This window comes from Humulus lupulus, chromosome 4 (genome assembly GCF_963169125.1).
Source record: "Humulus lupulus chromosome 4, drHumLupu1.1, whole genome shotgun sequence".
NCBI lineage: Eukaryota > Viridiplantae > Streptophyta > Magnoliopsida > Rosales > Cannabaceae > Humulus > Humulus lupulus.
The window spans coordinates 192,216,528-192,240,439 of record NC_084796.1 but is presented as its reverse complement, the minus strand read 5'-3'; the positions used below and the strand labels follow the sequence as shown (position 1 = coordinate 192,240,439).

At 35.1% G+C, this 23,912-nt stretch overlaps 1 pseudogene; it reads right to left on the bottom strand.

Annotated features, from left to right (window-relative positions):
• Positions 1 to 332: 332 nt before the first annotated feature.
• LOC133832758 (pentatricopeptide repeat-containing protein At4g31850, chloroplastic-like) overlaps positions 333 to 23,912 on the bottom strand; it is a 36,983-nt pseudogene continuing 13,403 nt past the window's right edge.

Below are 23,912 nucleotides of genomic sequence, written 5' to 3'. Positions count from 1 at the left end.
GGATATTTCTCATGTACGATCCATGAGCCTATAAATAAATGGCTCATGGAATCATTTGGGGGGATCTGATCTTTTTGAGACTTGGAAACTCTCTAATTTTGAGACTTTGGGACTGTGACTTGGGGCATTTTCTGAGAGAGCTTAGAGAGAGAAAGCTTGTATTGTCTAGAGAGAGAAATTCTATATTTTTATACTTACACTTAAGAAACTCAGTTGGCTCAGGTTCATCTGATCTTAAGTGTAGGATACATATATCACAACTTCAAGTGGATTAGACTATTACCAACAAATTAGGGCTGAACCACTATAAAATTACTTATGTTATTTATTTTCTATTCAAAGTTTATTGTCGTTTTCACTTCTACTTGCAATTGGCCAAAATCGTGGTCAACAATAAGAATATTAAAACTTACACAATTAGGTTCGCATCCATATTCCGCCTTCTCCTCGAAGAAAAGCATAGCTTCCTCATGTCTTCCTGTCTATAAGAGTCCTTCAATGAGTGGACTGTATGTACGAGAAGAGGGGGACAAATCACTATCTACATGATCATAGTAGAAAATGATAGCTTCATCCACACTATTAAATTTCACTAAACTGGATATGATTATATTCTATGTGATTGTGTTAGGCTTGCATCCCCTACTACACATCTCTTCACATAATCCTAAGACTTCAGGGATTTCCCCAGACTGCCCATGTGCACCAAGTAACAAGTTGTATGTGATAGCTTTAGGGGCATAACCAGCCCTTTTCATTTCATTGAAAAAATCTCAAGCCTTGTCAATAACATGAACTCTAAGAAACCCTCCAATCAAACAGGTGTATGATTCCAGAGTTGGCTTTAATCCCGAAGTCTTAGAAAATTTTGCAAACAAATATTCTCTGTGAAGAGCTTCCTTAAACCTACACTTACACTTACACAACACCCTTATTAGAGGTACAAGTACTGAGTCATCCAGGCAAGCCTTATTAGATACTAATTTTTCAGCAAACAACATGACTACATCAAGTTCAGCATGAACCAGAGTCCTTACAATCAAATCTTCCCAAAAGGACCCATCTATGTGAACCCCAGCCTCATACACAAAACTCTTGACAATCCTGAGTGCATCCTCAATTCGACCATCCTTTATCACACCTAGAATGATGGTGAGCATAGTAACATGATTAGTATAAAGAGATTTCTTCATCTGATGGAAAAACCAAAATGCATCATTAACTATGTTTTTCTTGATTAATCCAGAAATGATAATGTTATAAGTGAAGATGCCAGGATGGCGGTTCATTGTTGACATTTTACAAAGCATTTCCAGAACTAATGGCACATTATCATTCTTAAAGAGGCAATCCAGGATAATTTTAAGAGTAATTGTGTTTGGAGGACAACCAAGAACTTCATATCACTCAAAAGTTTTAGAGCCTCATCCAATCTACTTTCCCTTAATAGTCCCTCAATCAAGGTGTTGTAAGACTACTGATTTGGTGAGATCCCTTTCTCCTTCATGACATTCAAAGTATCAAATGCTTTGTCAATATTGCCTGCTTTGCATGAAGCATCAATAAGAATGGTGAACATAACTACATCAGGAGCATAACCATAAACTTCCATTTCATCCCAAATTTCTTTCACATTTTCCAACTCTCGACAATCACTAAACTTGTCTAACAGAGTAATGTAAGTTACACGATCAGGTTTATGACTGCTATCTTTCATCTTTACAAACAATGCCTTTGCTTTATCAAGTTTGCCTGCATTATAGAGAGCGTCAATGAGAACATTACAAGTAATAACATCTAGCTCGCATCTCTCTTTGTCCATTATCTTCACTAGACCAGCCTCATCAATTTTCCCGAGCCTTCCAAGAACTCTACTGCATATGGTAAACGTATAAATATTAGGCATCAATCCCAAATGTTTCATCTCTTCTAACAAATTCATTACATTTTGAGCATCCTTCGCTTTCTAAATGCGACCATAAGTGTTGAATAAGTCTTCAGGTCTGGCTTCATCCCTTCCACGACCATTCTGTTGTAAACCTCCAAAGCCTCCATACAAAATCTTGACTTGAGAAGCAAATCGATCTGTAAATCCTAATATTGGTAAATTTTATAGAAATATTTTTTTATTTAAAAGATAATTTTAAAATCATATTATTGTGATTTTTGAAATTAATGTCTTGAATTAATTTGCAAGGTTTTCATATAATTCCTTATTTAGCTTGATTTTATCACAATATATATATAAGGGGAATTTGTATCTTGGTAATATAAAGAAAATATTATGTGCTTACCCAAAATCATTTCTGGAATACTTGTCTTTTATTTTTTCGTGTTGCTCAAGGTAATAAAATGAAGGAAACATAATCTTTGAAGTAATTAATGTTATTTCTATGTTGAGCAATTTGATATATTAACTGTCCCCATCAAACTCGTATTTGTCGGATCAGAATCATCTAAAAATGGCAAATCTTTATTATTCAAGAATATCATCAAATATTCTTGCTTTTATTAGGATACTCTTTCTCAACCTTTCTGAGCACGAAATGGACTCTATAAATAGGTTTCTAAGGCCTTGAGAAAAAGTGAACTCTTGGATACATAGTTTTTGAGTGAATTGTAATATTTGTGAGAGTTCCTTATTTGTATTCAAGATCATTGTATTCACGTGATCTTATAGTAAAATTAGTGTTTAGTTTTGTGGTGAGTTTAAATCACTTTCATGAGCGAATACATGTTGTAATTTGAACACCATTTGTATAGTCTTCAGGAGAGGATTTTTACAAGCCTTGTGTCAGGAAGATGCAAGCACTCGCTGGCCAATGAAGGGAGCTCAAGTGGTTGAGTGTTTCAATTAGAATTAGATTAGTGAAGAGAAGTACAACAAAGTTGCGACAAATCTCAAGAGGGAGTTGATGGACCCAAAACAGGTATGTTTTAAAAATTTATAACTCGCAAGCGCACGAGATCGAACCCAAAGGAGTTGTCTAAAATAAAAAGAAAACTATTTTAAACCAAAATTAATAAATTCTAACCTAGCTCCAAAGTTTGATGAGATTTTTGTATCAAGCAAATAAAATAAAAGATAATAATAAAGATATTAAAGAAATAAAAATAAATAAGATAGGAATTGTAAACAAGTTGTGAGAGAAAGATTATTAAGATAATAGAATCAACAAAATAGAAGTTTAATAATATTTATAAGTACATTGATTCCCAAGTTTTAATAGTAGAAATTAATCAAACTATCACCTATTCAATTTAGATATTCTTTTTAAGCACAAATTATCATAGAATTGTAGGATTTATCTTCACTTTTAAAATTATAATTTCAAAGTATTTAATGTAAATCAATCTAATGAAATAATAAATAAATCAATGAATATTATTTATAAGGCAAAACATAATATTTTTGTTCTAACCATTTGATGTGCACAATTTAATGACACACCTTAATAAAAGGATATTATGATTTTGCACTAATAAATAACAAAGTGTAAATATGTTCTAATAATAAAAAATACAAGATATTTAAGATGAAAGAAAATATTTGAAGAAGAAAATCCATAAACTTTATTGCACAAAATGGGAAATCAACACCCAACATAAATACTATCTAGTTACATATTGTTTCATCATCACCTTAATAATCTTAAATAGATTAGAAACTCATAACTAGAATAGAAATTACAAACCAAAAATTACAAACATAAATAGGAAAATTTGGAGGAGGAACCCGCAAATTTTTCCTCTAAAAACTCATAGAAAAATGACCAAAAAGAAGAAAAAGATGAAGAGAGTGGAGTTGTCTTCAAAGTGTAGAAATTGTAGTGTAACCCCTCCTAAAGTAAGCACTCCCAACTGGTCTTGAAAATTCCCAATTTATAGCCAAAATAAGAGTATTAAAATAGTCAATTTAAATTGATTAAATTAATAATAATATAAAAAATAGGGGTAAATTTTAGGTGTAATGATGATTTTGGGGTAAAATGTGTGGAAAAATTGGGTAAAAAGGTGGCGTTTTTGGGCATTGTGGGACAAGGGGACAATTTGTGCCGTTGATGGGCTCAAGAAGAAATAAAGAGAAAAATGGTTTGGTGGGCTGTGGCAGGTGTGGCTAGCTGTTAGGTGGCTGCTGAGGGGCATGGGCTCGGTTGGGCCTGGGGCGAGTTGGGCCAGGCGGCTGGGAAGGGCAGTTGGCGGCCCAGATGGCTTCGGGGGGGGGGGGGGGGGGGGGGAGGGGGGTTGGAGTGGCAGGAGGCTGTTTCGGCTGGGCCTGGAGGCATGGGTCGTGGGCTGGTGGAGACGGCCCAATCTGCGGCTGAGCTAGGGGATGCACGGGCATGGGCTGAAGGCAGGTGGCTGTTGAGCCTTTTTTTAGTTTTGCCATTTTTTTCTTCTTTCTTTTCCTTACTTTTTCAAAGCACAAAAAATTACAACAATTTCCTACAAAATAAACATAAATTAAGTCATAATCAAATATTTTTAAGTATAAAATAAATCAAATTAATTATTTTGAAAATATTCATTAAAACTTAATTTATATTTAATATTTAAGTTCAAAATTGCATCTTTTTACTTCTAACTTAACAATATTAATTTTAAATAATTAAACTATAACATTTTGCAATAATATAACTGTAAAAATACACAAAAATCTATAAAATCAAACTAAACCTAATAAATTAAAAATTACTTAAAAACTCAAAGACTAAGCAACAATTTGCATAAAAAAATGTGTAAAATAACTCTATTTTGTAGAGTTATCACACCCCCAAACTTAATATTTTGCTAGTCCTCAAGCAAAAGAAAAATAAAAAACACACACATTTTTTTTTAATTGGTGATGTCAAATGTTTTCGTCAAAAATTACATAATGGAAATAGTTCAAAGAAAATCACAAATAAAAGTAAAGCTTATGTAATTAATTAAAAAGTTAAAATTATTTTCAAAATAAATATTTAACATGCAAACACAAAAATATCAAATCATCGTGTGAACATTAGAGAAACTTATACAAACAAAAATAAATTAAATCTCAAGAGATAATCAAGCAAATTCTAGGATTTTTCAATTTTTTTTTTAGAGATTTAAAGAATTTAATGTTTAAATAAACTTTGTACAAATATCACAATAATTTAAATAGAATCGAAAAGTGTCATATAATGAAAAAAAAATCTATAATTAAACTAACTCAAAAAATAAAAAACAAAACTTAAGATTTATTTATATTTTTCTAAGAACAAAGAACAATTTCAATCATAACTATTATCATCGGAAAATGAAAATCACCAATATTTTTTTTTCTAAACAAAACAAAGAAAATAATTTTTTTTTTAACATTTTACAATAAATGAAAAACATGCAAAAACACATAAACACTAAGAAAAACACATACACACTACCCCCAAACTTAAATGAAACATTGTCCTCAATGTTAAATAAAACGGAAAAGATTAAGAACTAGTCCCTTTGATGTATGGTTCCTTGATTTGACTCCTTTGTTTTTTTCTCTTCTTTTTGAGCAAGAAGTTTCCTTCAAGCTTTTTGGGATTTGAAAAACATCAAACATAACACACAACAACAAGTGAAATACAAAATGAAATATGAAATGGAACATGAAAATATGGGTTGCCTCCCACAAAACGCTTTAGTTTATAGTCTTTAACTCGACTATAATTTTTTTTTCTTTCAACCTACACCCAATTGATGGTGTAAAATTTCATTAGTATGGTGAGTTATGACTTTGATGAAAATGCCATAAATAATAATTGATAACATCACACCTACAAGAAAATTAGAAATATGCAATTTTAATGGAATATCAATAAAATAAGAAAATTGCATATCTATATTAGACTCCTTTTCATTTTGAGTAAATATACAAATTTGTTCATTTATGGGCTCTTGAGATATAATTATATCTTTTTCATTTTCCTCATGAGCTTCGAAAATTATTTCATCCAACTTTTTTGTTTCATTAGGGAGTTGAATGCATATTACAAGTTCTTCAACTACTTCATTATCTTTTTCACTTTGAATTTGACTATTTGGATTAGGAATGGGTTGATTGGGATAAACTTGTTTTTCCGACTCTATAACAGTTGCAAGTTGTCCTACTATTGTCTCAATTTTTGAGATTGACTAAGACTCGGCTTGTAATATTTGGTAGGTTGATTGGATGAACTGTTGTAGGGTATCCTCTAAAGATGAGCTTGTTTCTTGTTGAATGGGATATGAAAGGTCGGATTGGGCATGAATTTGAATATGCATGTTGAATTCATGCCCTTGATTCATTGGAGATTGGGTATGGCTCCATGAAAAAGTTGGACTATAGGTGGGGGCAAATAGGATATCAAAGGATTCACCGTAATCATGCATATCATTAGTTTCTCTATAATTTAAATTTGATTGCACATAATAGTTGTACTCAGAATTCCAACTATAATTAAAATAATTCATATGGTAAAAACTAAATGACAAACTAAATATTTTTTTTAAATGACAATTAAGGTAAAAAGAACAAGAAAATAAAATTAAGAGAACAAAAATAATGTTAAGATATTAAACAAAATTTAGGAGGCACAAGTGCCATAAACTAATAACAATATAATAAAATAAAAAGTTAGGAGGCACAAATGCCACCAACTATCACAAAATAACAATAATAATAAAAATAATAATAACATAAAAGCTAGGAGGTACAAGGCCATAAACTATCAAATTTAAAAAGATAGATAGGAAGTACAAGTGTCGTCAACTAACAAAGAAATACAAGGAATAGAAATTACAACAAAATTAGGAGGCACAAGTGCCATCAACTATAAAAATTAAAAAGATAGATTGATAGGAGGCACAAGTGCCGTCAACTAAAAAAAACAATAAATATAAATACATAAATAAGTTTTTTTTATATGGGTGGTAGAACTGTCCCAAATTTTCTTTTTATCTTTTTTTTTTAGTTTTTATATAAATATATAATTTTCTTATATTTTTGTATATATAGTTTTTTTTTCTTAAGGCACAAAAATTAAATAACTAGAAGAAGAATTCACTAACCTTGAGATAAATTTCGTTTCCTTTCTTGCAACTCCCCGACAACGGCGCCAAAAACTTGATGGACCCAAAACGGGTATGTTTTAAAAATTTATAACTTGTAAGCGCACGAATCGTATATGAAATATAATTTTCGTGTAAGCACGAGATCGAACCCAAATGAGTTGTCTAAAAAAGAAGAAAACTATTTTAAACTAAAATTAATAAATTATAACCTAGCTCCAAAGGTTGATGAGATTTTTGTATCAAGAAAATAGAATAAAAGATAATAATAAAGATATTAAAGCAATAAAAATAAATAAAATAGGAATTGTAAACAAGTTTTAAGAGAAAGATTATTAAGATAATAGAATCCACAAAATATAAGTTTAATAATATCTATAAGTACATTGATTCCCAAGTTTTAATAGTAGAAATTAATCAAACTATCACCTATTCAATTTAGATATTCTTTTTAAGCACAAATTATCATAGAATTGTAGGATTTATCTTCACTTTTAAAATTATAATTTCAAAGTATTTAATGTAAATCAATCTAATGAAATAATAAATAAATCAATGAATATTATTTATAAGGCAAAACATAATATTTTTGTTCTAACCATTTGATGTGCACAATTTAATGACACACCTTAATAAAAGGATATTATGATTTTGCACTAATAAATAACAAAGTGTAAATATGTTCTAACAATAAAAAATACAAGATATTTAAGATGAAAGAAAATATTTGAAGAAGAAAATCCATAAACTTTATTGCACAAAATGGGAAATCAACACCCAACATAAATACTATCTAGTTACATATTGTTTCATCATCACCTTAATAATCTTAAATAGATTAGAAACTCATAACTAGAATAGAAATTACAAACCAAAAATTACAAACATAAATAGGAAAATTTGGAGGAGGAACCCGCAAATTTTTCCTCTAAAATCTCATAGAAAAATGACCAAAAAGAAGAAAAAGATGAAGAGAGTGGAGTTGTCTTCAAAGTGTAGAAATTGTAGTGTAATCCCTCCTAAAGTAAGCACTCCCAAATGGTCTTGAAAATTCCCAATTTATAGCCAAAATAAGAGTATTAAAATAGTCAATTTAAATTGATTAAATTAATAATAATATAAAAAATAGGGGTAAATTTTAGGTGTAATGATGATTTTGGGGTAAAATGTGTGGAAAAATTGGGTAAAAAGGTGGCGTTTTTGGGCATTGTGGGACAAGGGGACAATTTGTGCCGTTGATGGGCTCAAGAAGAAATAAAGAGAAAAATGGTTTGGTGGGCTGTGGCAGGTGTGGCTAGCTGTTGGGTGGCTGCTGAGGGGCATGGGCTCGGTTGGGCCTGGAGCGAGTTGGGCCAGGCGGCTGGGAAGGGCAGTTGGCGGCCCAGATGGCTTGGGGGGGGGGGGTCGGAGTGGCAGGAGGCTGCTTCGGCTGGGCCTGGAGGCATGGGTCGTGGGCTGGTGGAGACGGCCCAATCCGCGGTTGGGGCAGGGGGCGCATGGGCCTGGGCTGAAGGCAGGTGGCTGTTGAGCCTTTTTTAGTTTTGCCATTTTTTTCCTCTTTCTTTTCCTTACTTTTTCAAAGCACAAAAAATTACAACAATTTCCTACAAAATAAACATAAATTAAGTCATAATCAAATATTTTTAAGCATAAAATAAATCAAATTAATTATTTTGAATTTTTTTAATTAAAACTTAATTTATATTTAATATTTAAGTTCAAAATTGCATCTTTTTACTTCTAACTTAACAATATTAATTTTAAATAATTAAACTATAACATTTTACAATATTATAACTATAAAAATACACAAAAATCTATAAAATCAAAATAAACCTAATAAATTCAAAATCACTTAAAAACTTAATAAATTACTTAAAAGGGTTTTTACCGGCGAAAATACCTAATGTTTTCACGTTGTTCCACTTTTACACCCAATCTTTATTTTTCGCGGTGAATATACCCAAACCCACATGAACTGTGTTTCCGTCACTACCCACCCATTAACACCGTTTACAGTGCTTATGTGGAATTGACGTGGTCTGACAAAGCTGAGGTGTTATTGCCACGTCAATGCCACATAATTTTAAATAAAAAATATTTAAAATTTAAAAAATGATTCAAAATTTTGAAATTATATAATTTTATAATTAAAATAAAATAAAATAGATTTTTTTTAAAATTTTCTTTCTTCTTTCTCCCCGACCTCTCTACTTCTCCCTATCGTTTCTTTTCTTTGCCACGACCGGCCATGGCATGGTTATTCTTCGTCTTGGTTGAACGATGTAAAATCTCAGGAGGATCATGGTTATTCTTCCTCGAACGGGCTCTCTTATTCCTCGTGCTAGGCAGAAATGGTGGGTTTCATTTGGAAGACCCTTCAGAGCCACTGTTCATTGTCTTCTCAGGGGCTTGCTCACCGGCGCTCCTAAGAATAGCCATTTTAGATAGGGAAGACTCGACCATGGAAATGGTTTCGAGTTTTTGAGGAGGAAAACAGTCAGCTATGGAGATGAACACGAGACTAAGTGATGGAGACAGTGGAGGAAAATGGGTTTCGGATGAGAGTTTTTAAGAGGGAGGGAACCGTTTTTGGAGAGAGAAATACCAACTATGGAGATGGCTATGGAGGAATCGCAGTCGCCAGCGATGGACTGAGTGATGGAGAGGGGCGGCGATGGCACCGAACGGTGGAGCTAAGCGGCGAAATGCAGACGGTGGAGGAGGATTTCTGGGTTTCGGGTGGGAGTTCTTATTTAAAATTATGTGGCATTGACGTGTTGGGGAATAGTGGTTTGGGGATTATGTATAAGGTGGTGCTCGGGAATGGGATTCCAGTGGCGGTGAGGAGATTGGGTGAGGGTGGTGACCAGAAGTATAAGGAATTTGTGGCTGAGGTTCAGGCCATTGGGAAAGTCAAACACCCAAATATTGTTAAATTGAGAGCTTACTGTTGGGCCCTTGATGAGAAACTTCTTTATCAGTGATTTCATCTCTAATGGTAACTTGGATACTGCTTTTCTGGTCAGATAAATCTTCTTCTTCTTCTTCATCTTTGATGGTGTACAAGAATTTATGGGTTAATGTCAACAATGCTACACGCAATTGAATCATTTTTTATTTAAAATTATGTGGCATTGACGTGGCAATAACACCTCAGCTTTGTCAGACCACGTCAATTCCACATAAACGGTGTTAATGGGTGGGTAGTGACGGAAACACAGTTCATGTGGGTTTGGGTATATTCACCGCGAAAAATAAAGATTGGGTGTAAAAGTGGAACAACGTGAAAACATTGGGTATTTTCGCCGGTAAAAACCCTACTTAAAAACTATAAGACTAAGCAACAATTAGCATAAAAAAAATGTGTAAAATAACTCTATTTTGTAGAGTTATCAAGAGCCTTGTATTGTTTAGGTCAATATTTTATACTTGTGATTCTTTATCAATTGGTTTTATTCTCTGGGTGTGGCCCCAAGGAGTAGGTTATCTGAAAAGGTTTCTGAACCTTGTAAAAATTCACTGTGTTCTTTATTGTTTTGTACTGTCTTTTTATTGTGTTCAGTTTCTGTCGTGACAAGTTTAGATTCTATCCCGACAGATCTGAAATTTGTTTCAACATTTAATTACCATTCTGTACCTTAATTAATTCACATGGTTTAATTAATTTGGTAATTAATAAAAACGAAATTTCAATTGGTATCAGAGCGGGTCACTCATTTCTGAGTGTGATCTTGGTTTATTCCGTTTGTTGTTCTTGCTCTTGCAATGTTTTTTTTCAAAGAAGGAGGCTCCATAACTTGTCTTTCTTTACTCAATGATTCTAACTATTCATATTGGAAAGTTAGAATGAGAGCCTTCATCAAATCTCAAGATGAAAATGCTTGGAGAGTTGTTTTGAGTGGTTGGGCTCCTCCAATAGAAAGCAATGATGTAACTAAGGTAAAATCTGAACTTGATTGGACTGATGCTGAAGATAAACTGTCCAGTTACAATAATAAAGCATTACATGCTATTTTTAATGGTGTTGGTGAAGGTTACATCAAATTGATTTCTTTATGTGTTTCGTTCAAAGATGCTTGGCAAATTCTTCAAACCCAATTTGAAGGAACTTCTGATGTCAAGCGTTCTAGGCTTGTTATGCTCACAACAAAATTTGAAAATGAAACCTTCACTGAATTTTATGAAAAATTGTCAGATATTGCTAACGAATATTTTGCTCTTGGTGAGAAACTTGAAGAGAATGTTTTGGTTTAAAAAATTGTTAGAGTTCTCCTTGACAGGTTTCAGACTAAGCTCATTGCAATTGAAGAAGTAAAAGATCTGGACAAAATAAAAGTAGAAGAATTGATGGGTTCACTTCAAACTTTTGAACTAAGCCAACAAATCAGACAAAAAGGTAAAATAGAAGAAATTAAGGAGAAATCTATTGCCTTGAAATTTTCCAGAGAAAAGAAAGAAATTTCAGATGATGAGATGGATTTGTTAATAAAAAAATTTCAAAAGTACATAAAGAAATTGGGAAACAAAAATGCCATATCCGAAAACTCAAAAGGTAATTTTTCTAAACCCTTTGAAACTAATAAAAATGGTATTTAGTGTAGGGAATGTGAAGGATTTGGACACATTCAATCTTAGTGTGCCAATACCTTAAAGAAAAAGAAAGCAATGGCAGGTACTTGAAGTGATCAAGACTCTGAACAGAGTGATGATGAAGACAATAGTGTTGCCTTAACCTCTGTTCACAAAGGTAAATTTTTTTCTTCAGTTGATTCCAATGATTTGGTATGCCTTAATAATACTGACTCTGATGAATCTGAATTAGATGAGGAGTCATTGAAAGATTCTTACAAAATAATGTATGATCGTGGGCTGAAAGTTTGCTCTGAGAATCGATTAATGGCTAGCAATAATAAGAAATCAGTTGAAAAAATTAAAAAAACTTGAGTTGATTATTGCATCCAAAAATAATGAAATTAATTCCTTGAGTAAAGAAATTGATCTTATGCAAAAAAGTGTCAGAATGCTTAATCCAAGATCTAAAATTTTGGATGATATTCTCTCTGCAGGAAAAAAGGCTGGTGATTACAGTGGATTAGGATTTAATGGATCTGAATCTTCTAAGAAAATGATTTTTGTAAAATCTGTGAATTATCCGTCTATTGTGACAACTAACCATTTTGCAGGAACAAGTGGCTCTTTGGAGAACACACAGTTGTCATCTGTTCCAACAGATCTACAACTAAAGAGAATTTCTCCGAAGAAAAACTTTCGACAATTGTACCATTTTGTCATTTTTTTTTGTATGAAAGGACACATAAGTCCTAAGTGTTTTTCTCTGTTGAATTTGTTTAAAAAGAATTATGTTAAATACTTTGGTAGCATGAATCAATTCTTGACCAAAAGAAATTCAAAATAAAAAACAATGTGGGTCAAGAAAAATAACTCAGTTTTCTTGGCTACCTTTACATGTCATAAAATACATGCATCTAGTTCATGGTACTTTGATAGTGGGTGTAACGCCCTACTTCCTTAGAGCCGTTACTAGGTGCGTTTAAAATCGTGCTTTCAACTCGCTAATCGAGGTTTTAATTCAAAACGTGTAACTAAGCCATAATTAAAAAGAAAACATTAGAGAAAGTAGTTTTTCATAGCTAATCATAAGAGTTTACACTTGGGATCCCAAAACATAGTTTAGAAAATATTTACAATACAAAACTGGTCAGATTCGTCAAAACGACAAAATCTAAGTTCGTTTACAAGCATCTCCCAAAATCCCCTAGCTGTGACAGCCAGGCTGGCCAGACATGTACACGTCGCCTCACGCCAGCTGCGCTCATGGTTGGTTGATCTTCTCTTTACCCTTACCTGCACCACAGAGCATCTGTGAGCCGAAGCCCAGCAAGAAAACCCATAACAGATAACATATGCAATACACGAATCAAACATATAAACAGGCCACCAATAGCTAAACACATACGGCCTAGCCGTCCCAGGCGTTTACCAAGCCCTGGGTTCGCGGACCACGCCGTAAGGATATCCCAAGTATCCTGTTAGGGACTCGCCCTGGCAACTCGCACCCCACGTGCTCAACGCCGCTCCCGGCCTCTTGCCGTTCTCGGCCTCGCACTCATCGTGCTTGACGCCGTTCCCGGCTCTTGCCGATCACACATATAATATCAAACACAATATAGCAACAAGCACATAATTCAAACATAAACAGATAAAGAGCCATGCTCTGCAATTCTAACATATAGGGCTCGGCCCTGCATATCATTTCCATTCAACACATTGGGCTTAGCCCTGCACACAAGCTCTATGGAAACAGGGGTTTTCTTACCTGAGTTCCGAGCTTCCTGAGCACCGATGCCCCAAGCACAGTCCGCTAACGTGAGCCTCGCCGAAATCCTAGTCACAACACATAACAATATCTGACCATCAAATTCTAACCCAACAAATAACCTCAAACCATAACCCTAACCTCCGGGACCTTGAATTCTATCAATCCGAATGATAAGATCCATCCCGAGCCTTACCCTTTAAGTTCCCAAGTCTAAAATATCATTAAAATCCTCACTGACACTAAGGGCCGCGGCCCCTCCCACTAGAGCCGCGGTTAGCCTCAAAATAGAGGCTAGCTCTCCACTGACCACCACGCGGGCCGCGGCGCGCCCTGCAAGCGCCATGGCGTGCCCTGCAAGCACCGCGGCGCGCTTGAATTTCCTCAGCCTCCCATGGCTGCGCGCGCATGCGGGCCGCGGCGCACCCCTCCTAGGGCCGCGGCACAATACAGCGAACCCAGATTTCTACACCAGTTTTCCATCATTTCTTCAAGCCAATTCCCACCAAAGCTAAGCCAATAATCCCAGATAATAATACCTTCATTTCAGCTCAATATTAACACCAAAACTCAACAGAATTCTACTTCAAAATACAACTAGAACACCCAAAAACGGCCTAAATTCTATCCACATGCAAAGCATAAAACTTGACTAAAAATTGAACTTAACTTCCATGGAAAACTTACCTCTTGCTGAATTCAAACCCCTAATGTTGAACCTTAATCCACAAGCTTTAAGCTTCTGAGTTAACACAACTGAATCCCCTTGCTTATGCTAGCTTGCACCAAGAATTTCCTTTGAGTTTCCTCTTGAGTATTGTCTTAGAAAGTGAGAGAGAGATAAGCACAAACTAACTTCAGTTCTAGGAAAGTATGGGTCGGTTTCTCAAGGTTTCTAAACAGTTCCCCCTTTTGTTTTATATAACTTAAGTCTAAAGGTTACCTCAAGGCTCGGGGTGCCAAAACGTCCTCGAGGGCAAAAATGGTAAATTCCCCAAATATTCCCACCTAGGCATTCTATCCTCAAATATATCTCCAAATATTTATTTCTATGTCCCGATAATCCCATAACTCAACTAATACCTGAATTACCCCTCGACTCGCCCCGAGTCCAAATCTCAACCCCGTTGTGACTCTTTGGCTAACTGCTCCCCAGGACTGTCTCGGATCGTGCTGTACAGACATATCACACATATACAACATATATCTCATTTATCACATTTATGCCCCTAATATCCAGACGGGGCCCACATGCACATTTAACTCAATTAAACATGCATCATAATCATATATACACATAAATTCACATATAAGCAAATCAAACCACTTATTGCCCTCCAGGCACACTAATCAAGGCCCTAAGCCCGATTAGCAAATTCGGGTCGTTACAGTGGGTGTTCAAGACTTATGACATGTAATGCCAGCATACTCACCAACTTCAAATCTTTAAAGTGTGGAGTAGTAACTTTCGGGGGTGGAATGACAGGAAATATTTTAGGTAAAGGTACTCTAAACATTGAAGGGTTACCAAAACTGAAAAATGTTCTTCTTGTTGATGGGTTGAAAGCTAACTTAATTAGCATAAGCCAAATTTGTGACCAATGTTTTCTTGTTAATTTTTCGCATGATGAGTGTAATGTTGTAAATCAAAGTGGTGACATTGTTCTTAAATGTTCTCCCTCTTTGGATAATTGTTACACACTCACACAAAAAATCGCATGTCAGGCATCATCATCAAGTTTTAATAATACTTATTTGTGGCATGAAAAACTTGGACATATAAATTTCAAAATTTGAAAAAGATTTCTAATGCAGGTCTCATCCGTGGTATACCCAAGCTAGGTAAAGAATCACTTGGTAAGTGTGAATCGTGTCAATTGGGAAAACAGTTAAAAGTTTCTCATAAAGCTCTATCTGATATTAATACTTCAAATGTGTCAGAATTATTGCTTATGGATCTCATGGGTCCCATACAGGTTGAATGTATTAATGGTAAGAGATACATTTTTGTTTGTGTAGATGATTTTTCTAGATTTATTTGGGTAGATTTGTTAAGAGAAAAATCAGATACATTTGAAGCTTTTAACGCTCTCTGTACAAGACTAAGAGTTGAAAAAAATTGCAACATTGGAAAAATTATAAGAATATGAAGTGATCATGGTAAGGATTTTGAAAATGCTATTTATGATGAATATTGTAAATCTTTTGGAATTTTGCATGAATTTTCTGCACTCAAAACCCTAGAACAAAATGGGGTAGTGGAACAGAAAAATCGTACCTTGCAGGAAATGGCTAGAGTTATGTTGAATAGAAAAAAAACTCACAAAGAAATTGTGGGTTGAAGCAATTAACATTGCTTGCTACATAATTAATCGTGTTTTTCTGCGTCCAGGTACAAATAAAACTCCGTATGAGATCTGGAAAGGTAGAAAACCCAATGTTAATTGTTTTCATGTATTTGGGTGCCTTTGTTATATCCTTAGAGATTGTGAGAATTTGGGAAAATTTGATGCCAAAAGCGATTTGAGAGTTTTTCTTTGTTATTCCATTAGTAGTAGGGCCTATCGTGTTTATAATATGAGAACCCAAACTGTTATGGAATCTGCTAATGTGGTTGTTGATGATCTAAAAGATTTTTTTCTGAGTACTCCCATGAGGAAGAAATTGACAGGTTCATTGATATTCAACAACATAAAGGGATACCAGATTTGACAGAAGATCGTTCAGAGGCAACAACAGCTGCTGATGATGTCAGACACAGATTCTATCACGACAATAGCTGAACAAAACGAGAAGGAAAGTCCAGTTAATTCTTCTGACTCCATTAAAATAGAAACCTCAACCAGAGTAAAAAAGAATCACCCTTCTGATCTCATTTTGGGAAATCTTGTAGAGAGTATGGTCACTCAAAAGAGGTATGTAAACTTGGTTCAATTTTTTTTCTTTACTTCTACATTTGAACCAAAAGACATGAAGGAAGCCTTAAATGATGAATCATTGATTAATGCTATGCAAGAAGAGCTAGATCAGTTCACAAGGAATGAGGTATGGATCCTTGTCCCTAGACCGAGCCATATTAATGTTATAGGTACAAAATGGATATTTAAAAACAAAACTGATGAATTTGGCACCATAATAAGAAATAAAGCTAGGATAGTTGCACAGGGGTACACTTAAGTTAAAGGAATTGATTTTTATGAGAAATTTGACTCTGTTGCAAGACTTGAATCCATAAGATTATTGCTAGCTATTTCATGTTGTCTTAGTTTTAAATTATTCCAAATGGATGTCAAATCCAGTTTTTTAAATGGATTCTTGAATGAAGAGGCTTATGTTGAGCAACCCAAAGGGTTTGAGGACCCTCACTTTCCTAATCATGTTTTTAAACTGCGAAAAGCATTGTATGGGTTGAAACAAGCCCCCAGGGCTTGGTATGAGAGACTAACCCATTTTTTGGTCTCAAATGGGTACAAGAGAGGGGGAGTATACAAAACACTTTTTTTTATCAAAAATGTTGATACCAATATTATGATAACTCAAATATATGTTGATGATATAGTGTTTGGTTCTACTAATGACTCTCTAGTACAAGAATTTGTGAAACAAATGCAGGAAGAGTTTGAGATGAGCATGGTGGGAGAGCTCAATTTTTTCTTAGGACTCCAAGTTAAGTAGTTAGATGAGGGAATTTTCATTTCACAAAGCAAGTATGGCAGAAATTTGGTGAAGAGATTTGGGCTTGATGCATCTAAACCTGCTAAAACTCTCATGGGAACCATTGTCAAACTATCTAAAGATGAGAATGGGAAGAAAGTCGATCCAACTCTTTACACGGGTATGATTAGGAGTTTTCTATACTTAATTGCTAGTCATCCATACATCAGTTATAGTGTTGGAGTGTGTGCTCGCTTCCAAGGGAACCCCATGGAGTCTTATGTGACTGCTGTAAAAAGAATTATTCGTTATATCAATAATACTCTTGATTTAGGCATTTGGTACTCCAAAGAAACAAACTCTAACCTTGTGTGTTATAGTGATGCAGATTGGGCAGGAAACACTAATGACCGCAAAAGTACAAGTGGTGGTTGTTTTTACTTAGGAAACAATTTGGTTTCTTGGCATAGTAAAAAACAAAACTCCATCTCCTTGTCAACAACCGAAGCTGAGGACATAGCTACTGGATGCTGTTGTACTCAAATTTTGTGGATGAAACAAATGTTGCGTGACTATGAGTTTGATCTTAAAACCTTAACCTTTTTTGTGATAATACAAGTGCTATTAATATCTCCAAAAATCCTATTTATCACTCTCGCACCAAACATATCAGGGAACTTGTTGAAAACAAAAATCTGAATTTAGAATATGTTGAGACAAATAAACAAATTTTAGATATTTTTACTAAAGCATTAGACACGGTCATATTTGATTCCCTCATGAAATCCTTGGGGGATTGTTTTGTTTAAAATTGCCAATAATTGATTGTCTTGCCTTGCATATGTGATTGTGTAAATCTCTTGTCCTGTTTGGAAGAAATTTGATGACCATATTTTTTCAATTTTTGGAAAATGAACGTTATAATTCTTATACTTTATGAGGAATAAAAAAAATATTTGAAAAATTATAGGCCATCCAATTTATATTTGATCAAATCATTATGTTTGTTTTAGTATGAGCATTCCTTAATCCTGTTTCTTTTTTAGGGTCCATTATAGAAAAGAGCTACCTATATTGATGTGTGAAAGCCGACACTGAGTAAGTTGGTACCAGATAATTAACAATTATATTGGAGGATACTCTACCAGTGTAAATGGCTACCACTAGTATAAGAATTATATCCTCCATTATGGTCACAATTTGAAAAAGGCTACAATTGCCAAACATGGGCAATGACCCTAGCTTTGAAAGGCCAAAAAGAAACATCCAATTGATTACACATGCACACACATATGCCTGTTGACTAGACTGTGTAAGAATGTTGTAAGACTCACACGCATAATGAAGTGATTAAAATATTTTTTATGATTGGTATATTCTTTTTCGAATTATGGTTATCATTATCACATAGTATTTTAATTATAATTCATTTTTGTAATTTTTTTTTGAATAAAATGGTTATCTTGTTTCTCTTGAACAGGACTTGGCATTTACATGGGCACATATAGTATGAAAATTTATCCTTTTATTTCCAGCAATTGTTTTGTATAAAATAAAATAAATTTTTTTGACTGAGTACTAAAAACAAATCAAATTTGAAACAAAATAATAATAATAAATGCAATTTATTTGTTTTATCTCATTATATTCAAAATCTTCTAAAAGTTTCCAATTTTGAGGTGTGAAAGAATATTTTTTTAAAAGGGAGATATTTTGGCATTTATCACACTAAATTCGGTTACCCATTTTTTTTTTGTTACCTATTTTTGAACTTGCCTCATTTGTTCACCGAATTCTCTATATATTCGGATGCCCTTTGGCTTTTTGATTCGAAGTGTTTCTTGTTTCTCTTTCTCACTCGATTGTGCCCAAGGTTCTAGTTTTTTTTTGTTCTTTGTCTTTCAGTAGCCATGAAGACCCGAGGCTGTGGTTCTACCTCCAAACCTGTGAAGTCTCAGAAAGAGACAGTTCCTGAGACGGTTCCCTCATCCACTCCTCCTGTTCCAGCGTCAATCCCAGCTGCCTCGGCTCCTACAGGTCGTCGACCCAAAACCACAACAAGGAAGAAGGTCCTTGCTCTTCCAGTCCTTGAGGGATCTATTTTGGTTGAGGCTACTAGCAAAGGAGTGACATTTCCAAAATTCGATGAGCAACAAAACCAAGACTCACCGGTTCCACTCGCCTCACCCGCAGGTCCTGTCAAACTCAAGTCTGCCTTGACCTCAAGCCCTACACAATCTGTCTCCATCGAAGCCGAGACTGATCCGTCTGCCCATGACTCTGAGTCGTCATTATCCCCTGATGTGATGACACCCAAGGCAAAGGGCAAGTGCAAATCCAAAGCCGCTGGTTCAAAGCAAACCAAGAAGACCAAAATGGCTCTAGCAAAAGGTACTAGATCCATCTCTGATTCCACTCCTTTATCCAAATTCAAATCGAAGGAAAAAATCAATCCTCTTCCTTGCACCTCCTTGGAGGATATCTCTCCTGAAACAGAAGACTTGTTTCCTGAGTTGGACCCCTCTCTGACCTAGCCAATTCCTGAAGAACCACATGAAGATTCGGAGGAAGAGACTGAATTTGAAGCAGACCCATCAGAAACCACTCCTATTGCATCTGACCTAAAGGGCACAACACCATTGGCATTTCCTTAATTTTTTTCCAAAAGCACTAAACATAAAGTTGCCCCTGTCTGTTCTTCAGGTTCCACTTTCAAAGGTCATTCTTTTACTTTCTATTTTAATGGTAATGAAAAAAAATATGCAATTTTATGAGCATTGTCACTTTATTAGTGAACGCAATTTTCTTTTTGCTCCTCATCGTGTTTTTAGGGTTTTTCTTACTTTAGAAGAAATGGGTTGGTTACGTTCCTTGTCTGGCTTTGATGGGTTTGTGCCTCAGGTAGTTAAGGAATTTTATGCAAATCTGAATGATGAGTTGTTAGATCAGAATTCTTTTATGTTTCATAAGGTTTATGTTAGGGGTCATTGGTATAAGTTTAGTCCTACCGAAATTGCTAAGGTACTAAATCTAGTTCCTGTGGAGATTGATGATTCCATTGAGTTTGCAAAGGATCAAGTTTTGTCTGAATTAGTTGGCCTATGGTGTGGGAACCGAGTGCATCTCTCCGTGTCTCGGACCTTACTCACTACTATGGTGCACTTTTTAAGTTTTCCATGTTCAATTGGCTTCCCACCACTCACTCATCGACCATCACTCAAGATATGACCTTTCTATTGTTCAAAATTGGGACTGGTGTCACTGTAAATCTTACTGCTACTATTTTTGATCAGATAGTGTCCTTGAGTGGTGCCAAACGCAAGGGTCAACACTTGATGTTTCCACAAGTCATTTACAAACTGTTGGAATCTCAACATCCTTTGAAGAAGTAAAACGAGACCTTGATTTCTCCTTTGATTGGACCTACATACATTGTCGAATAGATCAAAGATGACAATGTTCCTACCATAGCTCTAAAGGTAAAGGGCATTAATTTGACTGGTTCTGGGTCTAGAGATGTCGAGCCTGACTCCCCTGTTGTTTTGACTACTCTCGCTTCTGTCCAGATAGGAATTGCAAGTATCATTGAGCGGTTCACTACCATGGAGGATACTCAATGTCAAATTCTGGCTTCTTTGGCAATCATCAATGCATCTACCACTGTAGCTCCATGACGGTTACCGTTCCTTTCCATCTATTTTTATTTGCTTTCAATAAATGTCAAAAAACACTAAATGTGTCTTTATTTTGGTTTCGTTTCCTTTGTTCTTTGGCATTTTCTTAGACAATGTGGCGGAGAGAGAGTACTCTATTTTTTTGGTGCTTTGATTATGTTTTTTGTCCTGCTGTTGTTCATTGTTTTTGTTAATTGTTTTAGTCATGTGCTTTGGTTATTTTTGGCAGGGGGAGTCATTTCGAGACTCTTGCCACTAATGTGAATTTATGCACTCACTTGTTTTATGCAGGATCTTATATAAAAAAAATATATGATTTGTCTATAAAATTGCCAAAGGGGGAGATTGTAAATCCTAAAATTGGAAAATTTTATAGAAATGTCTTTTTATTTAAAAGATAATTTTAAATTCCTATTATTGTGATTTCGAAATTAATGTCTTGAATTAATTTGTAAGGTTTTCATATAGTTCCTTATTTAGCTTGATTTTATCATAATATGTTTATAAAGGGAATTTGTATCTTGGTTATATAAAGAAAATATTATGTGCTTACTCAAAATCAATTCAAGAATATTTGCCTTTTATTTTTCGTGCTGCTCAAGGTAATAAAATTCAGGACACACAATCTTTGAAGTAATTAATGTTATTTCTATCTTGAGCAATTTGATCTGACACAGGTACTAGTTGTCACTGCCAAATCTGTATCTATCGGATCAGAATCATCTAAAAATGGCAAATCTTCATTAATTAAGAATATCTTCAAATATTCTTTATTTTATTATGAGATTCTTTCTCAACCTTTCTGAGCACGAAATGGACTCTATAAATAGGCTTCTAAGACCTTGAGAAAAAGTGAACTCTTGGATGCATAGTTTATGAGTGAATTGTAATATTTGTGAGAGTTCTTTATTTGTATTCAAGATCATTGTATTCACGTGATCTTATAGTAAAATGAGTGTTCAGTTTTGTGGTGAGTTTAAATCACTTTCATGAGTGAATACATGTTGTAATTTGAACACAATTTTTATAGTCTTCGGGAGAGGATTTTTACAAGCCTTGTGTTGGGAAGATGCAAGCACTCGGCCATTGAAGGGAGTTCAAGTGGTTAAGCATTTCAATCAGAATTAGATTAGTGAAGAGAAGTACAACAAAGTTGTAGCAAATCTCAAGAGGGTGTCTTGTATTGCTTAAGTCAATATTTTGTACTTGTGATTCTTTATTAATTGGTTTTATTCTCTGGGTGTGGCCCCAAGGAGTAGGTGATCCGAAACGGTTCCTAAACCTTGTAAAAATTTGTTGTTGCAATGCCCTGGTTAGCCAAGACTGTCACACTGTGTACCTTAAATAGTGCTTAATTCGCTAAATGAGTCATTAGGCCATAAAAGTGCATCTAAGTGTCATTAATGGGCTAGGGTGAAAATCTCGGTCAAAAGGAATGGATATATTTTACTAAAAACATTAAACTGTACATGGGATCCCATAAAAGTGTTTACAATCATAAATGGTCATTATAGTTCAAAAGTTAAAATCCACCGACCTAAGCAGCAAAAATAGGGTTAAACCTTAGTTCCCCAGAGAAACATCTTGCCCGTGGTGGTCAAGCGGCTGCATATCTACTCGTTGCCACCTAAGCTCTCCATTCAAGGCTGGGTAAGCTTTTCTTTCCCTTTAACTGCACCACATAGCATCTGTGAGCCAAGGCTTAGCAAGAAAACTTATTACATCATGTATACAATATAAATTAATGATCATGAAATCATTCTAGGGTTCCCAACTCTAATCAGATGATGACTAGTAAGTCAATCTGGGGTCCTGCGCCCTGGATAGATGACTATTAAGCCTTTTTGGGGTCCCATGCCCTGAAAAGATGACTAATGAGACATCTTGGGGTCTTGTGCCCTTAATAAATGACTAATAAGTCTTTGGGGGATCCTGCGCCCTAAGCCATGTGACTATCAAGTCACCTGAGCCATTTAGCCTTGGCTCTGAGTAACTGGCCTTAGACTAGCCAAGCACTTTACTTTTATTCGACCAATAGGTCGGTCAAGCATTTAATGCTCATGTTGATTAGATCTGATCATTTTGGCCTGCGTTAATATGCTATTGCCTCTCTTGACTAATAAGTCAATTCCATACGACCAGCGCTCAGTACTATTGCCGATCATGAGTAATAAGTAAAAGCTGGGCGACCAGTACTAAACACCATTGTCGTTTCTGACTAATAAGTCAGTGCCATTCACAAGTAAGCAATGTTACCAGGCATTTACAATGCAACCAATGTCCATATATAGAGCACTCAACATGCCTCATTAATAATCATGTATGTCACATACAAGGTGCAGTTTTCTTACCTCAGACTTGAGTGTAAAATAAATAAAGTACGACCCTTGAGAACGATCCTGTCCTTAGATCCTTAGCGGTCACCTAAGCATAACCAAATATGAAATCCCATCAATAAAATGAGTAATAAAAGATGGACTAAAACCCAACCCTAGGGACCTCGAATCCTACTAAAACGGTTAGTAGATTCGATCCCGAGCCTTAAGGTTCAAAAACTCGCGCTCAAAACTAACTTAAACCATGCATGGCCCAAAAGAGACAGGCAGGCCGTGACCTGTCCCCAAGTGCCGCGGCGCGCCTCCCAGACAGATAGGCCCCCTGTCTGGGTGCCAGAGGCAGGCCGCGGCTTGCCCCTGAGGGTCGCAGCGCCCTTACCAGATAGAACCTAATGAAGGCCCTAGGGTTCATTCAAGTCGTGACTTGCATGAACTCGGTTGCGACTTGACCCCGCGAACCCAACTCCCCTGCATATTCCTCAATTCTAACTCACATAAAGCTTAAACCAAACTATCCCAATATCACAACCAAACATTAATACAATATAACCTCCAATCTAACAACAAAACTCAAGCTTTATAACACTCAAATCACCATCAATTACTCTATTCTAAAAGAAAAAAATATCAAGCTTATAAACCATTATAAAAACAGAGGAAAAACCTTTAAGTTCAAGCTGAGAAATCATTACATCAATCCCAGAATTATCCCTAAGCTTCACTCAATCCAAAACCCAGCTCAAACAGCCTCAAATCTCCTAAGGTTCAAGCTTCAAAATCAACCGTGTGAGAGATAGAGAGAATGATAAAGAGAAAGAGAAGAGAACCCCTCTTTTCCTGCCTGTACAA